Source organism: Dasypus novemcinctus, chromosome 9 (genome assembly GCF_030445035.2).
Source record: "Dasypus novemcinctus isolate mDasNov1 chromosome 9, mDasNov1.1.hap2, whole genome shotgun sequence".
NCBI lineage: Eukaryota > Metazoa > Chordata > Mammalia > Cingulata > Dasypodidae > Dasypus > Dasypus novemcinctus.
The window spans coordinates 122535943-122547261 of NC_080681.1; the positions used below are offsets into that span (position 1 = coordinate 122535943).

General features: G+C 59.4%; 1 long non-coding RNA gene across 2 annotated transcripts; it reads right to left on the minus strand.

The window, feature by feature from the left end:
* Positions 1-3677: 3677 nt before the first annotated feature.
* Positions 3678-8057, minus strand: LOC111761666 (uncharacterized). Of its 2 annotated transcripts, XR_009187425.1 has the most exons (5): positions 8020-8057; positions 6051-6200; positions 5447-5535; positions 5101-5151; positions 3678-4327 (listed from the first exon to the last, which is right to left on the minus strand). It is a non-coding gene; the product is annotated as an uncharacterized lncRNA (long non-coding RNA). The 2 variants fall into 2 exon arrangements; XR_002794957.2 differs by having other exon boundaries at positions 5447-6200.
* Between the last annotated feature and the right edge of the window lie 3262 nt (positions 8058-11319).

The window sequence follows — 11319 nt, forward strand, 5'->3', positions numbered from 1 at the left end:
GGGAGCTTAAGGCTGGAGTGAGCTTAGTGTGCCAAGGTCAGTGGGGCTATGGCAGAGTAAGCCAGGGGCAGGGGGTGGGAAAGAAGGAGACTAGGGTGGGGGGCCCTGTAAGGGGCAGGCTGTCTCCTAGGTGGATGGGGATGCACTCAGAGGGTGTTTGCACAGGGTGTTTGCACAGGAGAGGCAAGATCTGGTTTGTCTTTTTTTTTTTTAAAGATTTATTTATTTATTTATTTCTCTTCCCTCCCCCCCTCCCCCGGCTCCCACCCCAGTTGTCTGTTCTTTGTGTTCATTTGCTGCGTGTTCTTTGTCCGCTTCTGTTGTTGTCAGCGGCATGGGAACCTGTGTTTCTTTTCGTTGCGTCATCTTGTGGTGTCAGCTCTCCGTGTGTGTGGCGCCATTCCTGGGCAGGCTGCACTTCCTTTCGCGCTGGGCGGGTCTCCTTATGGGGTGCACTCCTTGCGCGTGGGGCTCCCCTACACGGGGGACATCCCTGCGTGGCAGGGCACTCCTTGTGCGCATCAGCACTGTGCATGGGCCAGCTCCACACGGGTCAAGGAGGCCCGGGGCTTGAACCACAGACCTCCCATGTGGTAGTCGGACGCCCTAACCACTGGGCCAAGTCCGCTTCCCTGGTTTGTCTTTTTAAGATTACACTAGTTGATGTTGGAGGGGGATTTGAAGGGGCAAGGGTTGGGCAGGGAGCCCCCCCTCCCCCAGCGCCCTGGCACCCAGCTGGAGCCCATCAAGCACTCTGGTAGCTCGGTATAGCAGGGAAAGCCCTGAACCAGGAGGCTGGCGCCTGCCCTTCATTCTAGGCCTGACCACACATCTCACCTGCTGTGTTACCTAGTGCCGATAACTATCCTTCTCTGAGCCTCAATATCTTTATCTGCAAAACAGGGACAAAAACAGTCACTAGCCTCCTTCCCTGGGATGCAGGACAAAGGGCCAGTGCTTTATAAACCACGCGGGACCAAGGGTGAGGCTGGACTGGACAGGGGAAGGTCTCCAAGGCTGGGCCTTTATTTTTGGGAGCAGATTGCTCCTGGGGGCGCCTAATAAGGAGTGGTATTGGGGCACAGCTCATCCCTGGGGAGCAGCCCTCACCCCCGCCCTGGGCTCCCCAGTCCCCAGAGGCTGCCTGCACCCCTCCCCCACCTCGGTCCCTCGACTTTTATTTTTTTATTTTCTGTATCTTCTTTTTAAAATAAAAACGCCGGCCGCGCACGGCTCGCTGATGTTTATGCCTCAGTAATACATTATGTATTATTTTGTTTTAAGCACAGCTTTTGCATCCTGACAGTAACAATAAAATGTGACTATGGGATTGCTAATACAGACAGACTAATGTTTCCATCGCCCGCCTCTTTTTTTTGCGTCCTAAGCACTTTTGAAAAGGCTCCTTTTATATTCCTAATAAAATTATAGCAAAATACATCGATTTACTGGAAAAGAGTTTAGGGTCGGGGTTGGGTTTTTTCTCCCCCTCCTCCTGTGCGGGCTATTTTTTCCCCAAAGGCTGATGAATATTCCAAATCAAACCTTCTAAGTGCTGGTTGACCCTCGACCCCAGGCTTCAGCCATCCACTGTCCCCCCCGTGGGAGGGGCTGGGGCCGCCCACCCGGCCCCCAGCCTGCTTTGGGGCAGGGGCGTGGATGTGCTTAGGATCTGGGCTGGTGGGGAGAAGAGGGGGTGTCTGTGTGCTGGGGTGTCCGTGCGTGCATGTTAAAATGTTTGGGGGTGAATCTGGGGATGTGTTAAGATGATCGCGGGTCTGTTTGGGGGGGACCACCTGCCTGCATGGATGTTTCCCAGCTGGGGTGTTGGGATGCCTGGGCCAGTGTGTCAGGGTGTTGGTGGGTGCCCCAGGGGCAGACGGCGGCGAGTTCTGAGAAGAGGGCTGTTTGCGGATTTAGGGGTGCTGGGGACGGGAGTTGATTGGGCGTATCCTGGGGAGCTGACATTCAGGGTCAGGTCTGTGCTACCGCCTGGGGAGCGTAGCTCAAGTCAGGGGCAGTTCGGGGGTCTTTCCCTATTGGAAGTGTATACTGCTTGTCTCCCGGAAGTACTACACACGCACGAGCCCATTTCCGTGTGAAAAGTGGGCGCGTACCCTGGCTGGCCCATCTCGCACCAGCCGCGCGTGTGCCTGTGTGGCCAGGGCTCCGGAGGGCCAGGTGTCAGCGAGGGGGGCGGCTGGGGCCGCCGCAGCCTGAAGGGCTCTGCCCAGCTCCCAGGCCGCCTGAGCCCACGTCCGGGGAGGGGGCGCCCCTCCAACCGCAGGTGGCTTCCTGGGCAGCAGGCGGGGAAGGGTCCCGGGGCCGTGCACAGGACAAGCTGGAGGTGGAGATGGGGCCAAGCCCCCGACTCCCACCCGTGGGGTGCCGGCCGCACCGCTGGAGTCGTAGCAGCTCCTGGTGGGACGCAGCCCTGCCGAGCGGGAGGCAGCGCCCTAAACTCTTGGCCCATAGGGGTGCCCCTGACGTTGGGTCTAGAATGGGGGAGTGGGGGGCAGGGCAGCTCTCTTTCCAGCTCCTTCTACCCTGGTTTCCTGGGGGCAGACTCCACCGCTTTCACTCTGCCCCCAAATCAAGAGTCTGTGAAGTAAAGACCCTCACGCTCCGTCCCCCCCACCCTGTGTCCCCCTCTAGGGATCCCGTGGCCAGAGGGGCTGCATCCTGTTGGTGGAGCTTGGGGGGACCCCCGCGGAGACCCCCCCGATTCCCTGCACCAGCCTAGACGGAGCTGAGTGCCTGCAGCCCACCCGCCCCTCCCGCCCGGCCTCCCTTCCTCCCCCGCAGCCGCCCCGCCCTCCCTCTCTGGAGTGTATGTGGATTTGCACGATTCAGAAACAGGAAAAAAAAAAAAAAAAAAAAAAAAGAATCGGGTTTTGTATACTAAGCACTTTTGAGGGCAATCTGGGGCCCCCTAATCCAGAGGTTTATAACCTCCCCAGCTAATGCTCCCTGACACTGTGTTTTGATATCATTACTACATTATACTCACAATTTTTGAGTGAAAAAATACAGTACTTAGAAAGTCGAAATTCATAAATAAATTCATGTCAAACCGCACTTAATATTGATTTTGTTAGTGTTCAGATTCAATAATAAGGTACTGCGTGCATGAATATTTAAATATAATCATCATTTCTGCATCTCCTAATGGCCTCTGCTCCTCTACACTCAATTTAAACACAATTTAAAAACTATAATGTATTGAAAAATACTAGGATTTAGCAATAAATCATCATCGGGAGATCCCAGGCTTCTTATAGGGTGGCTCGATATGGGCTTCTCCGGGGACTGCACAATTAGATTCATGTTTTTAAACTTCTCAATTATCCATATACCATAATTTTATGTGAAAGTTTGTTTCCCTTCCCCCCGCCCGCCGCCGCCCCCACGCTGGCCTCCCCCCCGCCCCTGCCTCTCTGTAGGAAGCGGTAGAATATCGCTTAAGTGTTCTCTTAGCCAGAGTGGAGTGGGGTCAAAGGTGGCAGTCCTCAAACTGAATTAGAGGCCAGGCCTGCCAGAGGCAGCCGGCGCTGAGTCACTTAATCACATTATTTGGGAAAAATATAGGGGGGAAAGAGATAAAATGACTTAAAATGAACTTGCCAAGGAGGAAGTGGAGTTTTTTAGATTTATTTAAAAAGCAATCCTCGGCCTGATGAAATAGACGCAGTGCAGCGGCAGGATGTGGTAAGCGCGGGGCGGCGGGGCGGGCGGGGGCCTGGGCTCTGGGAGTGGAGGGGCCGTCCAGCCCAGTCCCGGGCCCCAGACCCTTGGGGAGGAGCTGCTGGGGGTGTGGAATCAAGGGGCTGCCCTGGGGACTTGGGGGAGCCGCCGGCAGATGGGAGCGGTCTGGAAGGAGGGCAGGGCGCGGCAGGGCCGTGGGCATCTGGGGCCAGCGTGGTGCCCGGGTCGTGGCAGGTGGCAGCTGGTGCTGACAGATGGCAGTGGAGGTGGCAGAGCAGCGTGGACTGGTGACAGGAGGTGCAGGGGTGGCCCACTGCCTCAGAGCATGGAAATGCAGACCCCTTCTGCACAGAGCTATGGAATGGATCGTGGTAGCTCCCCCTCTGAGCAAGCACCTACTGTGTGCCTGGTGCTTTACAAACAGCTCCCGTGAGCCTCATCACCACCACCCCAGCACCATGTGATTGGTTTCTTTTTAGGAGGTACCGGGGATTGAACCTGGGACCTAGAACTTGTGAAGCAGGTGCTCAACCACCAAGATATCCGGCTCCCCTCATGTCCACGTTTTAGATGAGTAAACCGAAGCCCAGAGCAGCAAAGCACTTTGCCCGACGTCACACAGCTGGGAAGGGACATCAGAGACCTAGAGCCAGCTCCCTGCAGGCCCCGTGTTCTCAGGCTCGGCTCCATGCCTCGCTTGGGAGGTGCAGCTGGAGGGGGGACAAGCCCCGAGCCTTGGCCTCTGGCCACTCCAGAGCTGAGGTTCAGCAGCTTCCATCTCAGGGGCATAGAACCAACATCGGCCCCACGGGGAGGGGGCAAGGACTTGACACATCTGGATTCTGGAAACCCGTGTGGTCCTGGACGCTGAGGACCAGGGGCGGGGGCACGAGAGCAGGCCCAGAGCAGGACATCTGCCCTTGCTGACAAGCACTGGACTGTCCATGAGAGAGGCCCCGAGACAGCACTGCTGCTGGGGCTGCCCTGGGCAGACTGGGCAGCTGGCAGTCCAGGTGACAAAAATGCCAAGACAGGCACCCTAACTGGGGAGGGGTGGACAGCAACAGGGGGCGGGGACCTGGCCACTTCCCTAGACCAGAGAGGCAGGACTGGCAGAGGGCCCAAGACATCACCGAGACGTTGATGTCAGGCGCTGTGAAATGGGGAGAAGGAAAGCAGTACCCGGGTGGGCTGTCCTAGAGAGGAAGTGACACACAGAGTGCCAACTCAGCCTGGCACCCAAGAAGGGCTCAGTGATTTGTAAGTAGCTGGCTTTATAATGGTATAGTGGGGGCAGGACTGTTACCCCCAGTTCCTCTGGGTAGGTCTGGGACTTGGGGCTGGGGCCCGTGGAACCTGCCTCTGAATGGGTGAGAACCAGGCTGCCACACCCACCAGCTGATTTTGAGTTGGAAACTTGTGTCACCAGGATGGCTGCTCCTAGACCTAGGGCACGGCGGAGGCAGGGAGGTCAGGAGAGGAGGCATCTAGCTGCCAAGGAGAGCCACAGCCTCCTCTTGCGGCAATCCATCCATCCACCCCCTCACCCCCTCACCCCCCCCCCATCCATCCATCCATCCATCCGTCCATCCATCCATCCATCATCCATCCATCCCCAATTCAGCAAATACATGCCAGGCACTGCCAGAGGCACGTGAACAAAACAGCACTCACAGCTGAGGACCAAGCCTCTGCTACTTGCCGCAAGTACTTTGCCTCAGTTTCCCCATCTGTGACTCACCAACTTCTGCCTAAATTGCAAGAAATCGCAGCTGAGAAAGGGCACAAACTGCTCCCAGGTGAGCTCTCCTCTCTTCTCCCATGATGGGCCTGACAAGACATGCATGGATAGAATTGTTTTTCCTGTCTCCTGCCCTGCCAAGCTGTGGCTCCAGATGGTAGGAGCAGGAAAAGGGATGAAATAGTATATTTTTGGGGGAAACTGGGAGCCACTGTGACTCCAGGTCACCGTGGAGGAGGCCTGTCCAGGCTGCTCAGTTCCGAAGGGCCTGGGGGATGTGGGAGCACCCCAGCTGAGATCTCCAGCAATTCCAGCACCTCAGTGACCTGCTCCCCCTAATCTGGTGGGGGGCCCCAGTTGGGGTGGGATAGAGTGAACAAAGTCCCTCTGCCTCTCCTCCCCATCAAAATGAGGGTCTCCCTCTTTGGGACAGGACGGGTTTGCCAGGGAGAGAGATGGAGGAATGGCTAGAGAACAGCACCTCATCCTGGGGGGAGGGGGGGATCCCCCTCTCCCCAGCTAGGACTGGGAGTCGGGGGGCTGTAGGTCCCAGGCGATTCTTCCTCCTCACCCCTTAAATCTGCCTCCCCGTTGCCTCCCAGACCTTCAAGAGCCCCCCTGCACGTGCAGAGCCCTGGACCACTGTCCCCGTCACTGCCAGCCAGCTCGTCTTCAGCCACCTTCCCTCTTCCGGCAAATCTCAGTTTTCTCATCTGCCAAGTGGAGCAGCTCACGCAGCATCCCTGCCGCAGGGCTGTTGGCAGAACCCGGGGGACAGGGTAGAGGAGGGGCTTAAACAGGACCGCGCTGCGGGGATTCTCGTTCTGACCCTGAGGGACCCCCGCGAGCCCCCAGGAGCCATCATGTCCGAGGCCGCCGCGGGGGCCCCTGGGAGAGCCGGGGGTGGGGGGGGCAAGAAAGGGCCCGTGCCTCCGCCGCCCTGTCACTCCGCATCCAGGACCCGCTTTTTTCTGGAAAACAAGCGACATTCATCACGAGTGACAGGCGGCCCTAATGCAATCTCCGCTGGAGCCATGAATTGCAAATGTGCTGCAGCGAGGAGGCGGCTCCATTAGGGCTCCCGGGGGGGTTACACGCCCTGCGCCCTGGGGCGCTGGTCAGTGGGCAGCCACACCAGCCGGTCCAGGGCTCCCCATAGTCATTCTGGGCCAGGCTCCAGTCGCCTCGGGGTCCTCGGGGTCCCCGGGGTGGGGTGGGAGCAAGGGCAAGGCCCGAGAGTGGGCGGAAGCGGGGGCTGCATCCCGGTGACTCAGAGCCTGCTTTGGTCCCTCCGTGAGAGTCTCGGCGAGAAAATGAAACACCCCGACAATTAACCGGAGCAAGTTGGGTGAGAGGGATGGGACAGGCGGGGCCCAACGGCCCTCACGCTGACACCTCACCAGTCGGGCAACTGGGAGGCCCCCGGGGTCAGGAGTACCCACATGACCAGGCAGTGCCAGGGCTCCGGCTGGGGTGGGGGGCTGCTCGCGGCCCGATGCTACCGCCTGGGGGGCCCCAGGCCCCCGCCCCACCCTCACCTGTCTGGCCTCGTTCCAGAGGCCCCCACGCGTGTGGCCGCCACCCCGCCGCCCTCCCCCTCCCACACACGTGGGCTCCGCTCCAGCGCCGGCTGGCGCCACCCCCACGCGAGCGTGCCCGGCACTTCCGGCTCTGCGTGCGCATGCGCTGCTGCTCTCTACACTTAGGCATGTGCCCGGGTCTCACGTGTGTACCCAGCTTGCTGCCAGCCAGGTACTGAGTCAGGGCGCGTCCGCCTGCCTCTGGCACCGGGCACAGACGGGTGGGTTTGTTTTTCTCTGTTTTGGGTTCAGGAAAAAAAAAAACCTCCAAACGAGCTCTCCCTGGGGCGCTTTTCCCTTCATTTTTGTCTGCCCAGGTGTCTCTGTAAGGAACTTCATTGTCTGTTTCAAATTCATTTGCACTTAACTCATCGAGAAGTTTTGCAAGAGCTGTTTGAAGTCCAAGAAACCTGTGAGACCGACACCTCCCACCACCTCTCTTCACCCTAGCAAGGGGTCCTTAAGCCCTTAGAGACCCAGAGCTGCCTTTGTGACAAGTCAAAGGCCCTGGGCCCCCTCCCGTCCTGGGCACCGGGAAGAAGAGCTCAGGATGGGGCGGGCTGTCCAACTTGCCCCCTCCCGCTGGCCACGTCCTCCGGGGCCCCTCCTAGGGGCCCTTAGCCACTGTCCCCAGCCCATGTCGGGTGCAGGGCCCAGCTGTTAGGGCTTCCAGCCTCCCCCACTAATTAATGGGTGCCGGCAAGGGCTGACCCAATCGGGCACTTAAATTAATCTCAATTACAGCGATTTGGTAACTGCAGCATTAGCCACCGGCCCAACTGAGCCGGGATTTCATCACCCGAGAATGGGGAGCCGGACAGCTCAGCCTTGATCCTATCAGCGAAGGGCGGGCCGGGGGGCCGGGGGAGCAGGGTGGGGCTCAGGCCCGAGGCGGCCCAGCCTTTATCAGCAGCATCAGATTTGTTTGTACCACTAGTATTCCAGCTGGCAAGCAGGCCTGCCCCCTCCCCCTAGCCCACCCCTCGCAGGTACCCAAGAGGAGCTCCTGGCGGCCCCTGGACTGCTCTGCCCTGTTCCCACGTTGGTCCCCAGCCTAGAACTTTGAGCGGGGCAAAGTTCCAGATTCTAGAACCCAGGGCCCCGCCTGAACCGCCTCCCCCACTGGACACACAGATGCTCCAAGGCACGCGTGGGCCGAGGACTTCTGCCAGCTGGCAGCTTCCTGCCATTTCCAAAGTCTTCCCAGCCAGTAACACTGGTTTGATCCCTGTGCCATCCCCGCAGGGCAGGGCAGGGGTTGTAGCTCCATTTTACAGAGAGGGAAGTGGAGGTCCAGGGAGGGGACACCGCTGCCTCAGCAAGTCAGTGCTGAGCCACGGCTATACCTCAGCCCAAGGCCTCCCAGTCCAGTCCGGCGCTCGTTCTACAAAAACACACCTTCCGGGAGATGTCCCCTCCTCTGCCGCCTCCCTTTGACACCCCCATCCCGCCCTCCTTTCCCCGCACACGCAGGCTGCTCCTCCAGGCACGGATACAGGCTCGCTGTCCTCACTGGTTGCCATCGACTCAGTCGCGTGAGCAGGTGGGCTTCTCTGACCCTCAACACCCTCATCTGTACAATGGGGGTGAAAATAGCAGTCTCTGCCCCGCCAGCTCACGGGGCTGTCTTCAGGATCAAATAAACTCGGGTCTGCATAAGCGCTTTTTGCAGGCTGCAGCCCCGTGCTGAAATCTGGCCGCATTACTGTCTTTATTAGCAGAAATGGCGGCTCTTCATCTGCCTCCCAACCATGGGCACGTTTCCATGTGAAACAGGAGGATAGACAAGCTCAGCCTCTGCTGGACGGAGGAGGCAGTCGAGGCAGTCCAGGCAGCAGGGGGCCCTGGCAGCCGAGAAGTCCCCTGGGTCACTCTCCACGGCCTGAGGTGGGGCACGCCGCTGACTGTGCCCGGCCACCTCTCCCTGGGGCCTGCTGCGTCCAGTCTGCTGCCCTTGGCATTGCCTCTGAGTGATCCCCCCACCCCGCCCCCTCACCTAGGGCCCGGTTTGGCCGGCAGGGAGGGGGGGCCCCTGGCCTCGGGGTGGGGTCCCTCGGGAGTGCTGTGGCCGGTGCCCTGTACCCGGGAGTCCTGGCCACCACCCCCACGGGGCGGGGACCCCCCCAAGGGAACGGGCGCCCCTCGAGCCCTCCTGCCCGCCCCCCACTTCCCGCAAACGCAGTGGCAGGATGATTGATTTTGCGGGAAGAGCAGCCCCGAGGGTGGGGGTAGGGAGCCGGGGCGCCGGGGGATCCTCACTCCATTTGCTTGTGGCTGCGAGTCAGAGCTCGGCTCCTCTGGGCCAGGCGTGAGGGGTTCCCCAGCGCGCCGCCTGGTTGTGGGGGACAGGGGAGGCCCCGGGGCGGGGCTCCCACAGCGAGTCTGGGGCTGCGGGGGCCTGCGGCCTTGGGGGGGTGGCCCGGATCGACTCCGGCTGCTTGGAGACCCCCGGGAGCCTGAGTGTGTTGGGTGGGGTCTCTTAGCCCTCCTCCACTCCGTCTGGGTTTCGAGGTCCTCCCCGGGTTGGGGGCGTGGAGCAGGGGCCTGTCTGGCGGCCCAGAGGCCTGCAGGGCTCCCTGGGGAGCTTCAAGGGAAGGTGGGGGGCTCTCAAGCCGTGGAGGGGCCTGAGTTCGAGTGCTCCAGGACACGCACGCCCTTGGGGGGTCTGCGCTTGCATTTCCTACCCCATGAACGCACGTCTGCGCCCTTGTACCATGCACACCCAGGCACACGCTATGTTGGGGTTCACACTTGCGAGGACACAGGGTCAGGCCTTCACACCCACAAAAGTGAGCGCCTCTCACAGGCACGCAGAGTTGCAGCAGGGCACGTTCAGACGGGGAGGTGTGCCCCAAGAAAGCGCACCGCCGGAATTTTCACCCCGTCCAGGTGGCAGCCCTGGGTGTGTGCACAGACAACGGGGCCTTTAACGATTAGAAACAGGACTTTTTCCCTCTCTGTTCCTGTTGGAGAGGTGAGCAAACCGAAACCGGGAAGGGAAGCTCCTGGTGAGTCAATAGACAGCACACCCCAGGAATTTACCTGGATGCGGGGTGCTCCAGGGAGCACACCTGAGCCTTCCCACTTGTCACATTTGTCCCAGTTGTGTGTGAGGAGAGGCAGCTCTTTCTAGCCATGGCCTCACCTGGCAGTCCTGGAGGACTTCTTGGAGGAAGGGATGGGCAGGAGGTCTTCAGAAAGGCAGAGGAGAGCAGGCACCTGGCGGCAGGTCGGTGAGAGTTCAGGGAAGCTAGGTGTCTTGACTCGGGTGAAGGGACGAGGCAGCTGCTTGAACTGTGGGGGTCGGGCTCCCCACGAAGTGTTTGCAGAGGGTTTGCAGTGCTGGGTGCTTTGTGAGACCTGAGAGGCCCCCAAAGCCAGCTCCACCCTCAGGGACCCTGCAGGTCGGCTGGCAGGACAGATGGGCCCTCTCGTGCAGAAAAGCACCCAGTACACACACACGCACATACACACAAAGAAACAAACCAAAAAGTCCAATACAATCATGAAATCGAGGGGTGGGACACTTAATCCCCTGACCCGATCTGGTCAGTTAAGGTCACGGCCGCTTGAGGGAATGAGGTGCTGGAGTCCAGCCAGTGGGGGTGACCTTAAGGGCGGTTGGGTTGGGGTCGGCTCAGAGGAAAAGAGGGGATCCCGAGAAGGGATGGGGAGAACCAGACCAGGCCCGGGTGCCAGCTCCCGCCCGGGGGAGCCGGGGGAGAGCAGAGCAGCCCCAGGAGCCTGCAGCCCAGGCAGGGCTGCCCCCGAGCAGCGAGCAGCCCCGGGGCCTCTTCGTCCCGGGGCGCCCGTCGGCCTCCAGGGGTTCATCGTGCGCTACTCCGCAGCTCGGGGCTCCCTTTCCCTCTGAGTGTGGGAAATGCCGCCACCGAGGGTCACCACCCGAGCTGCGGTCAAGGCTCTGGAAGTCCTGGCCGTGAACCTGGGTTTATTGTCTTTAGCCTGCTTTTGATCACACGGGATCCTTGTCTCAACAATTGTATGTGAAGCTAGCGTTTGGAAGGCTCTGACCTAAATCCATGTTTAAAAATTTCCCCCTAATTATGTAAGCAACGCAACTGCTGTGATCGTGATAAGAAATTTGGAAAACATAAGGAGTCGAGAAGAATGTTTAAGTCTTTCAACATCTCCACATCCTGAAGGAACCACTGTTAACATTTTGGTCTATTTCTTTCCAGTGTTTTCTGTATGAATGTGTAGTGGGGGGTGATGCATAAAATATATGAATCTAATCGAGATTGTATAGTTTTGTATGTTGCTTTTTCCTGCCTT